The following is a 16,757-nucleotide window of genomic DNA, read 5'->3' as shown; positions in this document are numbered from 1 at the left end:
AGTTTTTATCCATGGCATTATTGTTTATTGATCATAGATATGAAAATGTGTACTTGGTATGCCTTTGAATATATGCACTATGAATACCAAGATTAAAGAAACCATCTTTGGCATATAAAATCAACTCATGCTAGTATGTACTTAATCTCAAAAGATCTTGCCATTGGCTTACTTAGATTATCTTCTGAAAGGTCAAAGTTTGCTATGCATGTTAACTAAGGAAACAAACAAAAATCAATTTCTAAATCTAAAGATGTTGTTTCCATCACTAAGTTTTCAAAAGCTTACATTAGTTTTGTTCTTGGCACTCAAATTGAAATATTTTCTACATTGGCACAAACTCACAAAAAAAGTTCAAATGAAAAAGGTTTGCAAACTATGAAAATAAAGAAGTATCATGGCATAGTTTTGAAAACCAATTTTGTATTAAGTTGTGCACAGAAAATAATATTGAATACAATTGTTTCTGAACCAAGAACACCATAAGTAAAATAGGATTAATAGAATCCTTGAAGAAATAAAAAAGGCAATGTTGTATGATAGTCATCTACTTAAATGATTTTTTTGTTAAAAGCTATCATCATTACTTGTCATATATATGGTTTCTATTAGATCTATTTTTGATGAAAACTCCATTTGATCTTCTGAAAAATAGAAAATGATCTATTGCATATCTTTCATATTTTTCAGTAGTATATGTTATGCTTGATATGGTCTTTTCAAAATAATGCCAAATCTGATAAATATATTTCTATCTTTGGATATCATTCATCAAGCAATGCATATAGAACATTCAATGAAAAGATTCTAGTTGTAGAAATATCAATTCATTTTATTCTTTATGAGACTAATGATTTATTATCAAGATACTAAAATCAAATTATATATGTATATGGTTAATCTTTTACATATAACAATCTGAAAACTTGTTAATAATTAGAACCAAATTGAGTTTTTTAGAAATGCACTTAATGAAGAAAAATTGATGACTACTAAAAGACTAAATCAAGAAAAGATGAAATAGATCTTAATGAAATTCTTGCATGATTAAAAGTAAAGATCACCATTATCATTTGCTTGCTTTATGAGCTTTATATTCTGTCAAATGAATGTGTAGAATGCACTCCTATGTGGTTATTTCATTAAAAAGGATCTATAACCATCTTATTTGAAAACACTCATTACAAATATAATAAAGCAATATATGATTTGGAATAAGCATCAAAAGCATGATATAAAAGCTTGAGTAACTTTTTGATAAAAAGTAATAATGATAAATCTATACATTAAAAGGAAGAATTTGTGATATCTTGCTTGCTCAAAACATACATTGATGGCATCATTTTTGGTTCTACTAATGAAGATTTATATGGAGACTTTACTAAGCTCATGCAAAGTGAGTTTGAAATATGTATAATGAATGAATTAACATTTTCTTTCGAATTCCAAATTAAGACAAACAAGAAAAGGGATCTTCATTGACCAAAGTTAGTCCACAAGAAAACTCTTATAGAGGATTGGCATGAAGAAGGTATGTCTATGACCCCATCTTGTAGAATTTGAAAAGGATGAGCAAAGTAGATCTATTGTTTTAAAGCTGTATTGAAGCATGATAGAATAATTATTTCATCATACAGCTAGTAGACCAGATTGTATGCTCATTATGTGTCCTTATGCAAGACTTCAATCTAACTCTAATGAATCATATTCTATTAATAACAAATGAATCATAATCTGAATTTTGATAGAAACAACTGTTTAAGATAAATTGATTAAAACTTAGCTAGCATATCTTATTGATAATTATCTTAAGCAAATAGAATCTAAGCTAAATTGATTCTGAAAATAAGAAATTGATTTGACCTTGATGAATTTTCCTATTGCTTCACATGCTTGTCCTTGAACCATCTTGGTTAATAAAACTATCTCTTTAGTTCAAGTGACATGTGTTTGCTTATATTTAGGCAATCTCTTGAGTAAAGTGACTCAACATTCAATTATTGTCATATCTTATGTTGAGTCATCTAGTTAAAAAATATGTTGTATGAATGTTTTGTATCTTGAAGAAACTAATGACTTTCATTCACATAAAATACAATAAACATTCACATGCAAACAAAAAGGGGGACTTTCTTCAGCTAAAAGTTTACACATAAGAAATCTAGTAGGTATTTGACTTGAAGAATATAAAATGAATTGGTAATTCTAAATACCTCACTTGTAAATTAGCTAAGCAAGGTCAATGACTTAGATCTTATTGTGGCATGATTAAAGTTCTTGATTACTAACTTCTTGATATCATGTCTATATATGTATTAATTGACTTATGATTTTAGAAATTGTTTCATGGTTTGCCCAAACTAAAATATATCTTTGCCTATGTCATAACCATGAAATACACAAGTATATGCTTAAAATTTTGATTTAAAATGACTTGTGATAAGCTATGAATTCTTGAGCATAATGAAAATGTTGTTTGCATGATATACCTCTATATGATACATTTGATTATTTCTTTATTCTGCTCTTTCATGTAAATTACTTGAGAATAACAAAAAGAAAGAGAGATAAAGAAAAGAAAATTAACATTATTCAAGAGAAGTAAAAATCTAAGTAAAGGCAAATACTCAAATCTTAAGGAAAAGCAAAACAAGCATAATATATTCGGTACATTTGTGAGACTTGTGTGAGCATTTTTTTTGGAAGAGATAAAATTCGTAATCAATTACATTTAAACAGGAGGAGTTTGAAGTAAATCTTTTAACCTTTCTATATTGCTCATCATAGGGATGGTGCCAATGGGGAGGCTAGTGGTAGTACCCGGCACTTTTGACCCAACTATTCGGTGTAGGGTATATTAGGGACGGCACAAGAGAAAGGCTAGTGGTAGTACCTCGTGCCCCTTCCAACTCCACCGAAAAGGGAGCAAATAGAGTATAGAGCATAAGAAAGTAAAAACGAAAAACAATATCAAAATGTTCGTTAATTGGTTAAGAAAAGAAATTCAAAAAAAAATGAGGAAATGAATGACAAAGTAAATGAAAGTATATAAGAAGAATCAAGTCAAGTTTTAATCACTTGGAAACACACCTTAAGGATGAAATCAGTGGAAGATTATATTTAAATAGGGGGAGTTTATTTGAAAAGAATTAATTTTGATCCTTGACATGCTTGTTCTTAATATTTTAATGCATGACTTAACACATAATATATTTTGCATGTGGCATGATGGTTTGAATTATGGGTTCTCAATATTTTGTAATGCTCCATGCTTAGATAATTTGATTGAAAATTTGAAATACTACATAAACTTTTTTTGGTATTATTAAAAAGAAATTTTAGATTTATCGTTCACAATCATCTTTGAAATCTAAAAGTTGAATAAATTTATAAAAAGAAGAAGAGAAGGATATCTCTATTTAGGAAAAATGAATTGATTTTGTTTTATCCTTCGACTTGCCTAACTTTGGTACATAATGTTCTAATTCATACTAAAACTTAACATTAAATACAAATATTCTGAATATGCTCTTATATGTTTGAAATATGTATTTTCAATCGTAATGATTTAAGATGAGCTACAATGTGGAAGATACATATATCAAATTATGATTTTGAAAGCCTCTATTGAAAATCTTTATGAAATTCAGAATCTGATTTTGTATAAAAGCTTAAACTCAATATGAATTTCTAGATAAAAACTACAGTTTAAGAAAAATAGAATAATTCTGATGTCTTGATTGCTTGCCCCGATATGCATCTGAAATATATCATTTCTTATCTTTAAAGTGTACTAATATTGGTCTAAATGATGTGTCTTTCGATGATCTTGATTGCAAACAAATATTTTTAAATATATGATTTTATTTTGATATTGAAAAGATTTATTGTGCTTCATGTATACATTGTTGAAAAACTATGATTAAGAAATTGAGTTCTATAAATATACATACTTCAATGATCATCTATATGTTTTTCTCTCCTACATTCTTAAAGACTTCCATCAATATATATATATTTTTTAAAAAAGAGTGAATGATCTTAAAGCTAGAAATGTTTCAGCTCACTCAAATGATTCTTAAAAGAAAGAAAATATAAATGCTTTTGAAAGAAATTGAGCTTCAAATGAATCATTTTCTGATTAATATTTCTATACATTTTCTCAAAGAATAAGAGAAAGCATAACTTGTTCTTGAAGGATTAGAAAGAGTAATTGCTACAAATTTTGAATAATTCTAGATCACTCTACATTCTCGATATCATAGAATTTCAGTTCTATTCACGCTTATCATCAAAATCTGAAATTCAACAAAGAAAAGAATGATTAAAGAAGAATGCATCTTTTGAGGGGGAGCTTTAGATATTCAATCTAAATGCAAAAGGCTACATCCATTTGATGAATATCTTGAATGTTTTATGGATTGATTTTGATGAACCTCCTTATATTTCGTGACTTGCTTTAGTTACATAATAAACCTATACCTTGAGTTGAGTTCTATAGAGGTTATCTTATCTCAAACTTTGAGCTTTATGAAAATATGCTCTCATTAGTATAAACTATGCTGAAACTCATAGAACATATTTTTTCGAGATCGACAATTTGAATGTTTCATTGAACACTATCTTCAAATTCTAAACTCTTAAATGGAATGTTCAATTAAGAAGGAGAAAGAAAATTTTTAGGAGGAGAGATCATATAGAACTTAATTGCATAAATCCATAACTAAAGGAGAGAGAAAGAATACTAAATGAGAAGTGATCCTAATACTCTCCAATATGTATCATCTGAAAGTTAAATCTGAAAATCTTTATGATAGACCTGAGGCTTGTTATTTGGTTAGTATATCTTATGCATCAATCATGAACCAAATTACAATTCAAACAATCGATCTTAAGAGCCTCTAGTTTAAAGAAAAAGGGGGAGAATAATGTGTTAAATTTCCTTGAGTATCTTCTGTAAACATAAATCTAAAGTAACTACTATATGTGATAGATTTATAGATTTTAAAATACACCTAATTGGCAAATCAGCTGTTTTGAAAAATCTATTTTGAAATTCACTCATAAGTTCTTATTGGCTTGCACTTTAGAGTTTCTATCCATTTCTTTTAATTGATTTTGATGTTATTCTCTTTAACGGAGCAAAAAAAAATCTTTAAAAGAGCTCTAAAAGAACTTTTAAAGCTCTGCACTCTATGTATGCTCTAAGATATATCATAAATTACATGAATTCATGTTTTGGTATTTGTGCCCCAATGCTCTTATTATCATAAAAGAACCTTGAAGTCATTAAGAATTAATGATCCAACATGATGGTATATTTTTCAAGTATATAAGTTTTGATCTTGTACTCTGAAAATTAATTAGATTGCTCTCATGTTGCTAAATACTTAATATATTGGGCTAAAGATCTTAAATAAACAAGCTTTCATACTTGTTATTAAAGATCTTTCAAAAAAAGGGGTTAGATTTCCATTCGTGCTTTCTTTGAATATCATTCTTGATACTCCTTGAATTAATTTCCACCTGTACTTAATTTGAAAACTATCTTTGGAATCACATTCGATGTGCTCTCATCATAATTTGCTTGGAAATCATCTTAATTGGCTCTGATCTATGCTAATTAATCTTATTCTGACATTATTGCCTTGAGTTATATGATTCATATTCTTGCAATAATTTGACATGCATTAACTGAAAATCAGAGTACTATAAGGAAAAGAAATATGTGAGTACCATTATCTTTGTGCTTAATGTTTCATTATCTTGCAACCTTTTTGATGTTGTCAAAAAGGGGGAGAAATATCTGAGTATATGCTCATAATGCTTTATATGTTGATTATGTTAAGTTGATTAAATCTAAAGCATTATCATGAAGTATATTTTAAAGATATATATTTTCTACTTCATGCAACTTAGTTATGCATTAGTTCTAGAACACAATCTATTTTATATTGCATATACTCCAAGTTTTGTCATCATCAAAAAGGGGGAGACTGATGACCCAAAGATTGAGTTAAAGATTGATTTTGATGATCACAAAACCTTGAAGTATAATTACTAATGCTTGTGTTGCAAGAAGAAAGATAATTTGTTTTGCAAGGAACATAGCAAGTTGGAAAAATACAAGAATGCCTCAAAAGCTCTCAAGAAAAGTTGGAAGAAAGCTACACTTCATTGGCCCAAGTTTCAAGTTCAAAGGATTCAAGTTGAAGGAGCAAATTCAAAGAAAGATTCAAAAGAATAGTCCTCGAGTCGACTCCTGAAAGTTCAGAGTCGACTCTGGCACTCTGAAGTTTCAAGGAACAGTGCTCGACTCGACTCCGGAACTTTACGAGTCGACTCCGACTGAGAACAGACAAAAAACAGAGAGTTAATTTTCAGTGCTACAGTGCTCGAGTCGACTCCTACTTCAGCGCTACAGTACGGAGTCGACTCCCAGCTACAGTGCCGACAGACTACTATTCATAAGTCGACTCCTGTTTCAGCCGAGTCGACTCCTACTTCAGCTGAGTCGACTCCAGCATGCTGGGAGGCATAACGGCTAGTTTTTTCTCAACTCCAACGGCTCTATTTTTGTCTCTAACGGCTAGATTTTTGTTCCCACTCCCTCTAAAGCTATAAAATCAAGGAGAGAGCAAGGGAAGAAGGTATGGAAGTGGGAGAGAATACTTAGAAAAGGATTTCAAGAGAAATCTCCCAAAAAGCACAAAAGGGCCATTCAAAGCAAAAGAGAGAGAAGAAGAGCATCCGAGTGAATCCCAAAGGTTCCTCTCCAACTGTGTGCTGCCTCAGTGATCCTCTACCTCGTGCCAAATCAGAAGAGGGTCAAGTAAAGAAGAAGCCGATTTCCTTCATCTTCAAAACTCGTTTGAGGGCTTCTCTTTACTCTACTTGTTTATATTTGCTATATTTGCTTAGTTAAGAAGCTTGTTGCTGCCCAGAGATGGTCACCCAAGAGGGGGGTGAATTGGGTGTTTTAAATTTTTGTCTAATTAAAAACAAAACACACAAGTGTATGTGCTAAAGTAAAGTTAAAGCTATAAGCACAGTCAATCGCAAACACAAAGATTTATAGTGGTTCGGAGCTTCCACTGCTCCTACATCCACTCCCCAAACACCTTTGGGAATTTCCACTATAATCCGCGATTACAGTCCGGTAGTTTTGCGAGTGCACTACCCAACTCGTTGTTTTACACCGGGCTAACAACGAACCCTACAATCCCCCAATTTAACCTAGGCTTGGGACGCCTATCCCTTGTTCCAAGTCCCTTGACTGGAACAAGCACAATAAACAAGTGTTTTACAAAGATTGAAAAGCTCTTAACAAAGCAAATATATCAATGAGAAATAACAAAACCCGGAAGAACCCTTTTTTGCCGTTGGAAGCGTGGGTAATGGTGGTTCTTCCGATATGGATCGCGTTGGCTTGAATGTGAGCTTTGAATGCCGAGTGGGAGTGAGCAGTTGAGCACGAAATCAGATGGAAAAGCTTGAATGCACTTGATTTCTCCTCTTGAAAGCACTAACTCCCTTGAACCTCTTTCTCTTTCTTCTCTCTTGAATGATCTTGTGTTGGGTTGGTGAGAAGTTGTTTGAAGGCACTTAAAAGCTCCCTTTTATAGCACAAAAAGCAATAGATCCGTTAGACACAAAGAAATGACCGTTTGAAATTCAAACAAACCTATAAAAGTGTGTCAGTCGCATCCCAGGCGCTCCGGAGACGTCTCCGCTTGAACTTGAGACGTCTCGGCTGTATAAAATTTCTTTTGACGTTGTTTGGAGTCGACTCGGTGCTTTACGGGGACGTCTCGGGATGTTTGCGCTTTTTGCATGGGGACGACTCCGCGACGTCGGGGACGACTCCGTAGTTTTATCATCGAAAAACAAGTCCTCTGGAATCCCCTGAGAGAGTCGACTCCGCGCTTTCTGGGGACGTCTCGGGAAGTTTGCTTTTTATGCATGGGGACGACTCCGCGTCCTTCGGAGACGACTCGCGCGTATCCCTTGAAATCGGTCTTTCTGCCGCCTCTGAGAGAGTCGACTCCGCAAAGTCGGGAGTCGACTCCGACCCTGCGAGACGCCTCTCCAGGTGCCGGGGACGTCTCCAGACGTGCCAATTCTTTCTGTTCGTGCCAGAGACGTCTCTGGGACAAGCCGGAGACGTCTCGGCTGTCCCTGATCTGTTTTCTTCATCTCAAAAAATCTTCAATAAATCCTTGAAAAATATGGGAACATGCCTAGACATTTCTTACCAATATTCTTAGTTAAACACATGAAATCCTCAAATAAATTGTTAATATAAAGGGAATTATACTCTTGTGTTTTGTATTCATCAAAATCCATTAGGGGGTCAACAATCTCCCCCTTTTTGATGATGACAAAACACTGAGTATATGCAAAATTTAAAATTTGAACATATACACAGTATTTGTTCAGATGTACAAGTATTATAGAGCTAGATACAGTGTGCATAATTCAATATAGTCCACATTCAGTTCTATCCTTATGCATAAGTATTGATCTTAGTAGCTCTTGAGCAATTATGGCATATTCACTGAATTTGAGTCAGGTTAAAATGTAAATTAATAAAATATTGATACTAAAGACAATTGAAAGCTAAATACTTTTTGACTCCCCCTTTCTTTTCCAGAAGGGCAATTGTCTTAAAGCCAATATTCTTCAATTTTGTCTTTTCTAATTCAACTTTTAAGCATGAGTGTAAATTTTGTATTTTGCATTATATATTAGTTTCCACATATAGGTTCTAGGTTCTAGTTCTAGGTTCTACTCTCCCTTTTTGTCATCAACAATGAAGGGGACAAATTTTCCTTAAGGACCTAAAAGGCAATTCCTATTAAAGTTCAGCATTCATATTATTATGAAACAATCAATGATTTCCTAGTTATTGCCATCCATGAGTTCAGCATTCATTTTACTCCCCCTTTGGTTTGGAATTCATTTCAGACCTTTTGAAAGCAGTTATCACAAGTTGTCAAAATAGTGTCAAATTTGAACACTGAAAGTATGTTATGATATTTTTATGGCACATCACAGAATTAGTAACATACACAAAGTTTGATACCAAGAATTGGAAACATACACAAAGTTTCAAAAGGAAGTGTATGACATTCATATTTCATTGCAATCATTTGAAGTCATTACAAGGTTAAAAAAGGAAATCATTACACGTATAAAAGGCCATTACAAGTATTGATTGCTAATACAAAAGGAGTTTCAAATGAGCCTAGGGTTTTACACAAAAGATGAACCCTAGATGACTACAAAATGTCCCTCAACGGCGACGTTGCTCAATAGCCCTAGTAGCTGCCTCTATAAATCCATTTATTGAATCCAGTAGAGTTCTAAACTGGTCTCCTTGAGATTGATTGAAGGCTGCCACTAGTGCTTCAAACTCAAGACTTGCCCTTTCAATTCTTCCTCTAAGTTGGGCAACCACATTGCCCACATTGCCTCCAGGGATCGTCAATTCTTGAAGACCATCCGATATGGTCTTCAACTCAGCTTGTATCTCAAATGATCTCAAAGTTTGGGTTGTTGCCACATGAACCAATTCTGACGCTGTAGCTTCTATCTGAACTTTGATTTCCTTCAGTTCTTGTAGAAGTGCTTCATGTGAGGTGCGGATGGGAGCTAACTCAGCAGAGACTATGGATCTCATCTCTTCCCTCATCTGCTGGCATATCACAGATGCTAGGGTGTGCATCTGCTCATCTGATAGGGATAGTGATCCACTGACTGGAGGAGGAGGAGGTACTGAGGTGGATGGTCCAGCTGAACTGGAAGGTACATCAGGAAAAGCCATGGGACTTTGTGGAGGTGAGAGGTGGTCAGGCTCCTGATGTGGGATCTCAGGCTCTATGGTTTGGGATTTTTTTTTAGGGGCCTTAACCCAAGACCCGTTTTTCTTGTGAAACTCCATCCTATGTAAGGTGCTCTCATTGTAGTAGTCAGTGTTTCTCAAGGGTTTTGCTGGCTTATTTTCAGAAATTGGAACCTTAAAATGTTTGAACAATAGGGTGAAAATCATCCCATATGGTATGCTAAATCTGGAGTACCTATGACATATGGAGATGTAGTTCAACATGAGCCTAGGTAGGTTTAGGGGAATCCCTAGCAAGATATGGTGCATGATAGCTAGGTCTCGCTCCGAAACGAAATCGAAGCGACCTGTTTTTGGAAACAAGACCCGGTTAACTATTCTCAAAAGCAATCTCATTTCGGCATTGAGGTCTTGGGAACTAACTATGTCAAGAGGGCCGCAGTCCTCTCTTCCTAAAAGTAGATTTAGGGCAATCTCCCTTTGGGGATGTGAGTTCGGAGCCTCACCGTATTTGGAGATTTGTAATAAGCTAGATAGGATATCCTCATTGATTTCTATCAATGTCCCTCGGACATATCCGGTGTACCCCGAGTCCCCTAAGGCCATATTGCTAAACATTTCTCTTACTAGGCCGGGATAGGTTGACATATTGAGGGAACATAGGTATTCCCAACCTTGGGCTCGGAGTCTCTCTCCAATAGAGAACCCCTCACTAGCTAAAAATTGGAAATCAATGTACCTACCCGTGGTTACTGTGCGATTTGCACAGGAGAGGGTCACGGTTGGCGGAGCAACCGGAGGAGACGGCGCGGAGGGCTCTTCCCTCCGTTCCTCATCGTCGTTCGCTACTCTAGGACGCCTCCCACCCGTTCGCCTAGCTTTCTTAGGTGCCATGGATTGGAAACCTAGGGAAATGGGGAGAGATTTTGGTTCGGTTTGTGGTGGAGAGCAAATGGAGGCTAGGGTTTGTATTTTTGTTGGGGACGAAAGAAGATAGCTCGGGTCGGCTCGAGCTGTTTCGACCTAATTTAAAAACTTTCATTCGGTCCCCGAGACGTCTCCACGACTAATGCGAGACGTCTCGCCGGGGGGACGTCTCTGTGATTTGCCAGAGACGTCTCCGGCACTGAAAAATTTCAGAAAAATTTCTATCTTTTCTCAATTTATTTTATTCAGCCACAATAATCAGCGTGATTTCTTTTGGTGAATATAGAGTGAGTTTCCCTGTGATCCTTCCCTTCAATAATACATTCTATAAAAGTTTGATAATGATTTTTGAATTATCAATATTGAAATGAGGAATGTTTGACCAAATTTCGAATGCCTATGAAATAGGCTCTGAAAATATCTCCATGAAGAGTCCAAGGGAGGGTAACCATCCTCCGAAAAGTCAAACAATTCGTCATCTAACTTTGATAGATTCATGTTTTCACTTATTAGATATTAGGTTTGCTATTTGTGACCTTGAAGTGTATTATTAGTTTGAGTAGCATTCACATGTATCTCTAGAGCTTACAAAACATTGCATTACAAATTCAGTTTATTTGCTAGGATCATACAAGCACAAAGCATTCCTTAAAAAGTTGAACCTATCTTTACAAAGGGGCTTTGTAAAGATATCGGCCAATTGATTTTCAGTACATACATACTCAATCATCACATCATTTTTCAGCACATGATCCCTTATAAAGTGATGCCTAATCTCTATGTGCTTTGATTTAGAGTGTTGGACAGGATTTTTTGTTAAATTAATTGCACTTGTATTATCACATCTGATTGGTATGTTGTCCATTTTGATACCAAAATCTTCAAGTTGTTGCTTAATCCAAAGGACTTGGGCACAACAGCTTCCAGCTGCAATGTATTCAGCCTCAGCTGTGGACAAGGCAACTGAATTTTGTTTCTTGCTAAACTAAGAAACCAAATTGGCACCCAAGAATTGACATGTGCCACTCGTGCTTTTTCTGTCGAGTTTGCACCCGGCAAAATCAGCATCGGAATAAGCAATTAAATTTATATCAGATTGTTTAGAATACCAAAAGCCTGCATTAGATGTCCCTACTAGATATCTGAATATTCTTTTAACAGCTTGCAAGTGTGATTCCTTAGGACATGCTTGGTATCTAGCACACATGCAAACACTGAATAATATGTCTGGTCTACTAGCAGTAAGGTAAAGTAAAGAACCTATCATACCTCTGTACAATTTGCAGTCTATACTTTTACCTTTTTCATCTTTGTCAAGCTTGCAACTTGAGCCCATGGGTGTGCTGATTTCCTTTGCATCCTTCATCTTGAACTTTTCCAACATTTCCTTGATGTATTTGGACTGACTGATGAAGATGCCTTCCTCTGATTGTTTTATTTGTAGCCCAAGGAAGAAGTTGAACTCACCCATCATGCTCATTTTTAAGATCCAGATTTTCTTTAGCCAATTCTTCCTTATCTTTTTTAAGGGATTCAACATTTTGTGCAAGTGAGGTATTATTATCGAGTAGGAATTTAACTTTTAGATTCAATTCCTTAATGAGTGTTTTTGCCGTTTCATTTTCAATGCTAAGTTTTGAATTTTTATTCTCTAGGTCAATGGTGTTAACATTTCCAAAGCTCTCCTTCTCAATCAATAGGTTTTTAATATCATCCTTTAGTTTTTGATTGGAGGCCTTTAATTCTTTATTTTTTGCTCCTAACATACTACAATCACTCATGAGCTCTTGGAAAGCTTCATACAATTTTTCTAAAGTAAAATTTGTAGTTGAGCTTTGACATACCTCATCGTCGTCGAATGCCATGAAGCACAAGTTGGCGGTCTCTTCCTTCTCTTCCTCGGAGGAGGATGTATCACTATCATCCCAAGTTGCTTTCAACGCCTTCTTCTTTTTCTTTCCATAGTGTTTCTTTTGTTGAGGGCATTCGGAGCGGATGTGTCCCGGTCTCTTGCAATCATAACATATGATTGGGTCTCTTTCTTTTTCTTTTTCCTTTTCCCAATCATTTCTCCCTCCAAACTTCTTTCTTGGGAAGGGTTTCTTTCTTCTCATGAATTTTTGAACTTTCTTACTATTAAACCCAAGTCTTCATCTTCACTTTCTTCTTCACTCTCACTGCTTTCTTCTTCACATACGCTTGAAGTAGCCTTGAGTGCGATTGTCTTCTTCTTTGGCACATCTTCTTCATGTTGCTTCATTGTGAGCTCATGCGTCATCAATGAGCCCAATAGTTGTTCAAGTGCCAACGTGTTGAGGTCTTTAGCTTCTACGATCGCCGTGACCTTCGCTTCCCAAGCTTTTGGCAAGGACCTGAGAATTTTACTCACAAGTTCCGGATTAGTGTAAGTTTTACCCAAATTCTTTAGACCATTTATTATATCCGTGAAGCGTGTGAACATGCATGAAATGGTTTCGTTGGGTTCCATCTTAAATAACTCATATTTGTGAACTAGAATGTTCACTTTAGACTCTTTGACTTGATTTGTACCCTCGTGGGTAACTTCAAGCCTATCCCATATTTTCTTGGCGGAACTACAGGTGAAGACTCTATTGAACTCATTTACATCTAGAGCACAAAATAATGAGTTCATGGCTCTAGCATTGAGTTGAACCATCCTACTATCATTCTCATCCCAATCCTCTTCAGGTTTGGAAACTTGAATGCCATTAACTATGTGATGTGGTTCGTGTGGTCCTTTGATTATGACCCTCCACAAGGCATAATCTTGTGCTTGAATAAAAATTCTCATTCTAGTCTTCCAATAGGAATAATTTGTCCCATTGAAGAGTGGAGGTCTATTGGTAGCCTGCCCCTCAGCAGGAACATTGTTGAAGGGTGTTGCCATCTTGATCTTTGGCAAAGACGGTTAGGTCTTCAAGAAATACACAGAGCACCTGCTCTGATACCACTTGTTGCCCAGAGATGGTCACCCAAGAGGGGGGTGAATTGGGTGTTTTAAATTTTTGTCTAATTAAAAACAAAACACACAAGTGTATGTGCTAAAGTAAAGTTAAAGCTATAAGCACAGTCAATCGCAAACACAAAGATTTATAGTGGTTCGGAGCTTCCACTGCTCCTACATCCACTCCCCAAACACCTTTGGGAATTTCCACTATAATCCGCGATTACAGTCCGGTAGTTTTGCGAGTGCACTACCCAACTCGTTGTTTTACACCGGGCTAACAACGAACCCTACAATCCCCCAATTTAACCTAGGCTTGGGACGCCTATCCCTTGTTCCAAGTCCCTTGACTGGAACAAGCACAATAAACAAGTGTTTTACAAAGATTGAAAAGCTCTTAACAAAGCAAATATATCAATGAGAAATAACAAAACCCGGAAGAACCCTTTTTTGCCGTTGGAAGCGTGGGTAATGGTGGTTCTTCCGATATGGATCGCGTTGGCTTGAATGTGAGCTTTGAATGCCGAGTGGGAGTGAGCAGTTGAGCACGAAATCAGATGGAAAAGCTTGAATGCACTTGATTTCTCCTCTTGAAAGCACTAACTCCCTTGAACCTCTTTCTCTTTCTTCTCTCTTGAATGATCTTGTGTTGGGTTGGTGAGAAGTTGTTTGAAGGCACTTAAAAGCTCCCTTTTATAGCACAAAAAGCAATAGATCCGTTAGACACAAAGAAATGACCGTTTGAAATTCAAACAAACCTGCAAAAGTGTGTCAGTCGCATCCCAGGCGCTCCGGAGACGTCTCCGCTTGAACTTGAGACATCTCGGCTGTATAAAATTTCTTTTGACGTTGTTTGGAGTCGACTCGGTGCTTTACGGGGACGTCTCGGGATGTTTGCGCTTTTTGCATGGGGACGACTCCGCGACGTCGGGGACGACTCCATAGTTTTATCATCGAAAAACAAGTCCTCTGGAATCCCCTGAGAGAGTCGACTCCGCGCTTTCTGGAAACGTCTCGGGAAGTTTGCTTTTTATGCATGGGGACGACTCCGCGTCCTTCGGAGACGACTCGCGCGCATCCCTTGAAATCGGTCTTTCTGCCGCCTCTGAGAGAGTCGACTCCGCAAAGTCGGGAGTCGACTCCGACCCTGCGAGACGCCTCTCCAGGTGCCGGGGACGTCTCCAGACGTGCCAATTCTTCCTGTTCGTGCCAGAGACGTCTCTAGGACAAGCCGGAGACGTCTCGGCTGTCCCTGATCTGTTTTCTTCATCTCAAAAAATCTTCAATAAATCCTTGAAAAATATGGGAACATGCCTAGACATTTCTTACCAATATTCTTAGTTAAACACATAAAATCCTCAAATAAATTGTTAATATAAAGGGAATTATACTCTTGTGTTTTGTATTCATCAAAATCCATTAGGGGGTCAACACTTGTATTTGCTTTAAATTCTTAGTCTAATATCTTGTAACTTGATTCAATCAAGAGATTGAATCAAGGGGTTAAGGTTTGTTGGTGAGCCAAAGAAAAAACCAACGGTGTTAAGGTTTGTTGGTGAGCCAAAGGAAAAACCAATGGTGTTAAGGTTTGTTGGTGAGCCAAGTATAAAACCAACGTTGTAAGGTTATGGTTGGTGAGCCTTTGGGAAAACCAACTGGGTTGATTGTGAACCCGAAAAATAATCGTTGTAAGGTTGTGGTTGGTGAGCCTTTGGGAAAACCAACTGGGTTGGATTGTAAGCCCGTGAAAACAATCGGATTGGTTCTAGTCGGTGAGCCTGTAAAAACCGACCGAGTTCGTTGTGATCTCGCAAAACAACAAGTTAGGTTGTGAGCTTGTAAAACAACCGGCTGTAATCTGAGGAATTATAGTGAAATTCCCAAGAGGTCTTGGGGAGTGGATGTAGGTGCTGGGGTGCACCGAACCACTATACATCTTGTATTTCATGCCTTACACTCATACTTGATTGTGTAATATCTCTAGCTTTGTTTTCTATAGAGTTATAAGTGATTGTTTAGAATTTGTTTAGCTTCCACTCCATTCTTACCATACAAATAGATTAAAATTGATCATACAACTATAAGTTAATTTTAGATCAATTGCACCCTAAAGCCATAGTATAATTGCTCTAGCTTAATTTTTCACTGCTTTACTTGTAATTGCCAAGAGCTTAAGTAAATAACATCTTATCATTCCGCTGCATTCAATTCAAAGTAAAAATTAGGGAACATAATTTTTAGAAAACCCAATTCACCCCCCCCTCTTGGGTTGTCACCTTGGGCAACAAATTAAGCTAAGTTGTATAGATGCACAGTGAAATTTAAACTTAGCAACCGTTTGATTCTAATCTGATCAAGATTAAAACTATTAAACAGCGGACTCAATAAACAATTAGTCTAGATTTCCCCAAGCAAGCATTTCAATACAATGAATCTTAATGCAGTTTTATTAAATGAAACTTGATTAAACAATTTGAATATACTTGCAACTAAAGGATGCGCGGATAAGAGTTAAGCAAGCAATTCAATTAGATATTTATCTAAGTAAGTAAGTGAAGAAATTAAACAATGAAAGAAAGCATCACAAACACAACAAACGTATAGTGGTTCGGTGCACCCCAGCACCTACATCCACTCCCCAAGACCTCTTGGAAATTTCACTATAATCCCTCAGATTACAGCCGGTTGTTTTACAAGCTCACAACCTAACTTGTTGTTTTCATGAGATCACAACGAACTCGGTCGATTTTCACAGGCTCACCGACAAGAACCACTTGATTGTTTTTTCGGGTTCACAATCAAACCCAGTTGGTTTTTTCCGGTTCACCAACCACAACCTTACACCGTTGGTTTTTCCTTTGGCTCACCAACAAACCTTAACCCCTTAATTCAATCCCTTGATTGAATGAAGTTACAAGATATTAGAACAAGAGTTTAAAACAAATACAAGCTTCTTAAACAAGCAGATATAACAATGTAAACAAATAGAGTAAAGAGAAGAAGCCCTCAAACAAGTTTTGT

This window comes from Phoenix dactylifera, unplaced genomic scaffold (assembly GCF_009389715.1).
Source record: "Phoenix dactylifera cultivar Barhee BC4 unplaced genomic scaffold, palm_55x_up_171113_PBpolish2nd_filt_p 000681F, whole genome shotgun sequence".
Taxonomy (NCBI): Eukaryota; Viridiplantae; Streptophyta; class Magnoliopsida; order Arecales; family Arecaceae; genus Phoenix; species Phoenix dactylifera.
This window is presented reverse-complemented; position numbering follows the sequence as displayed.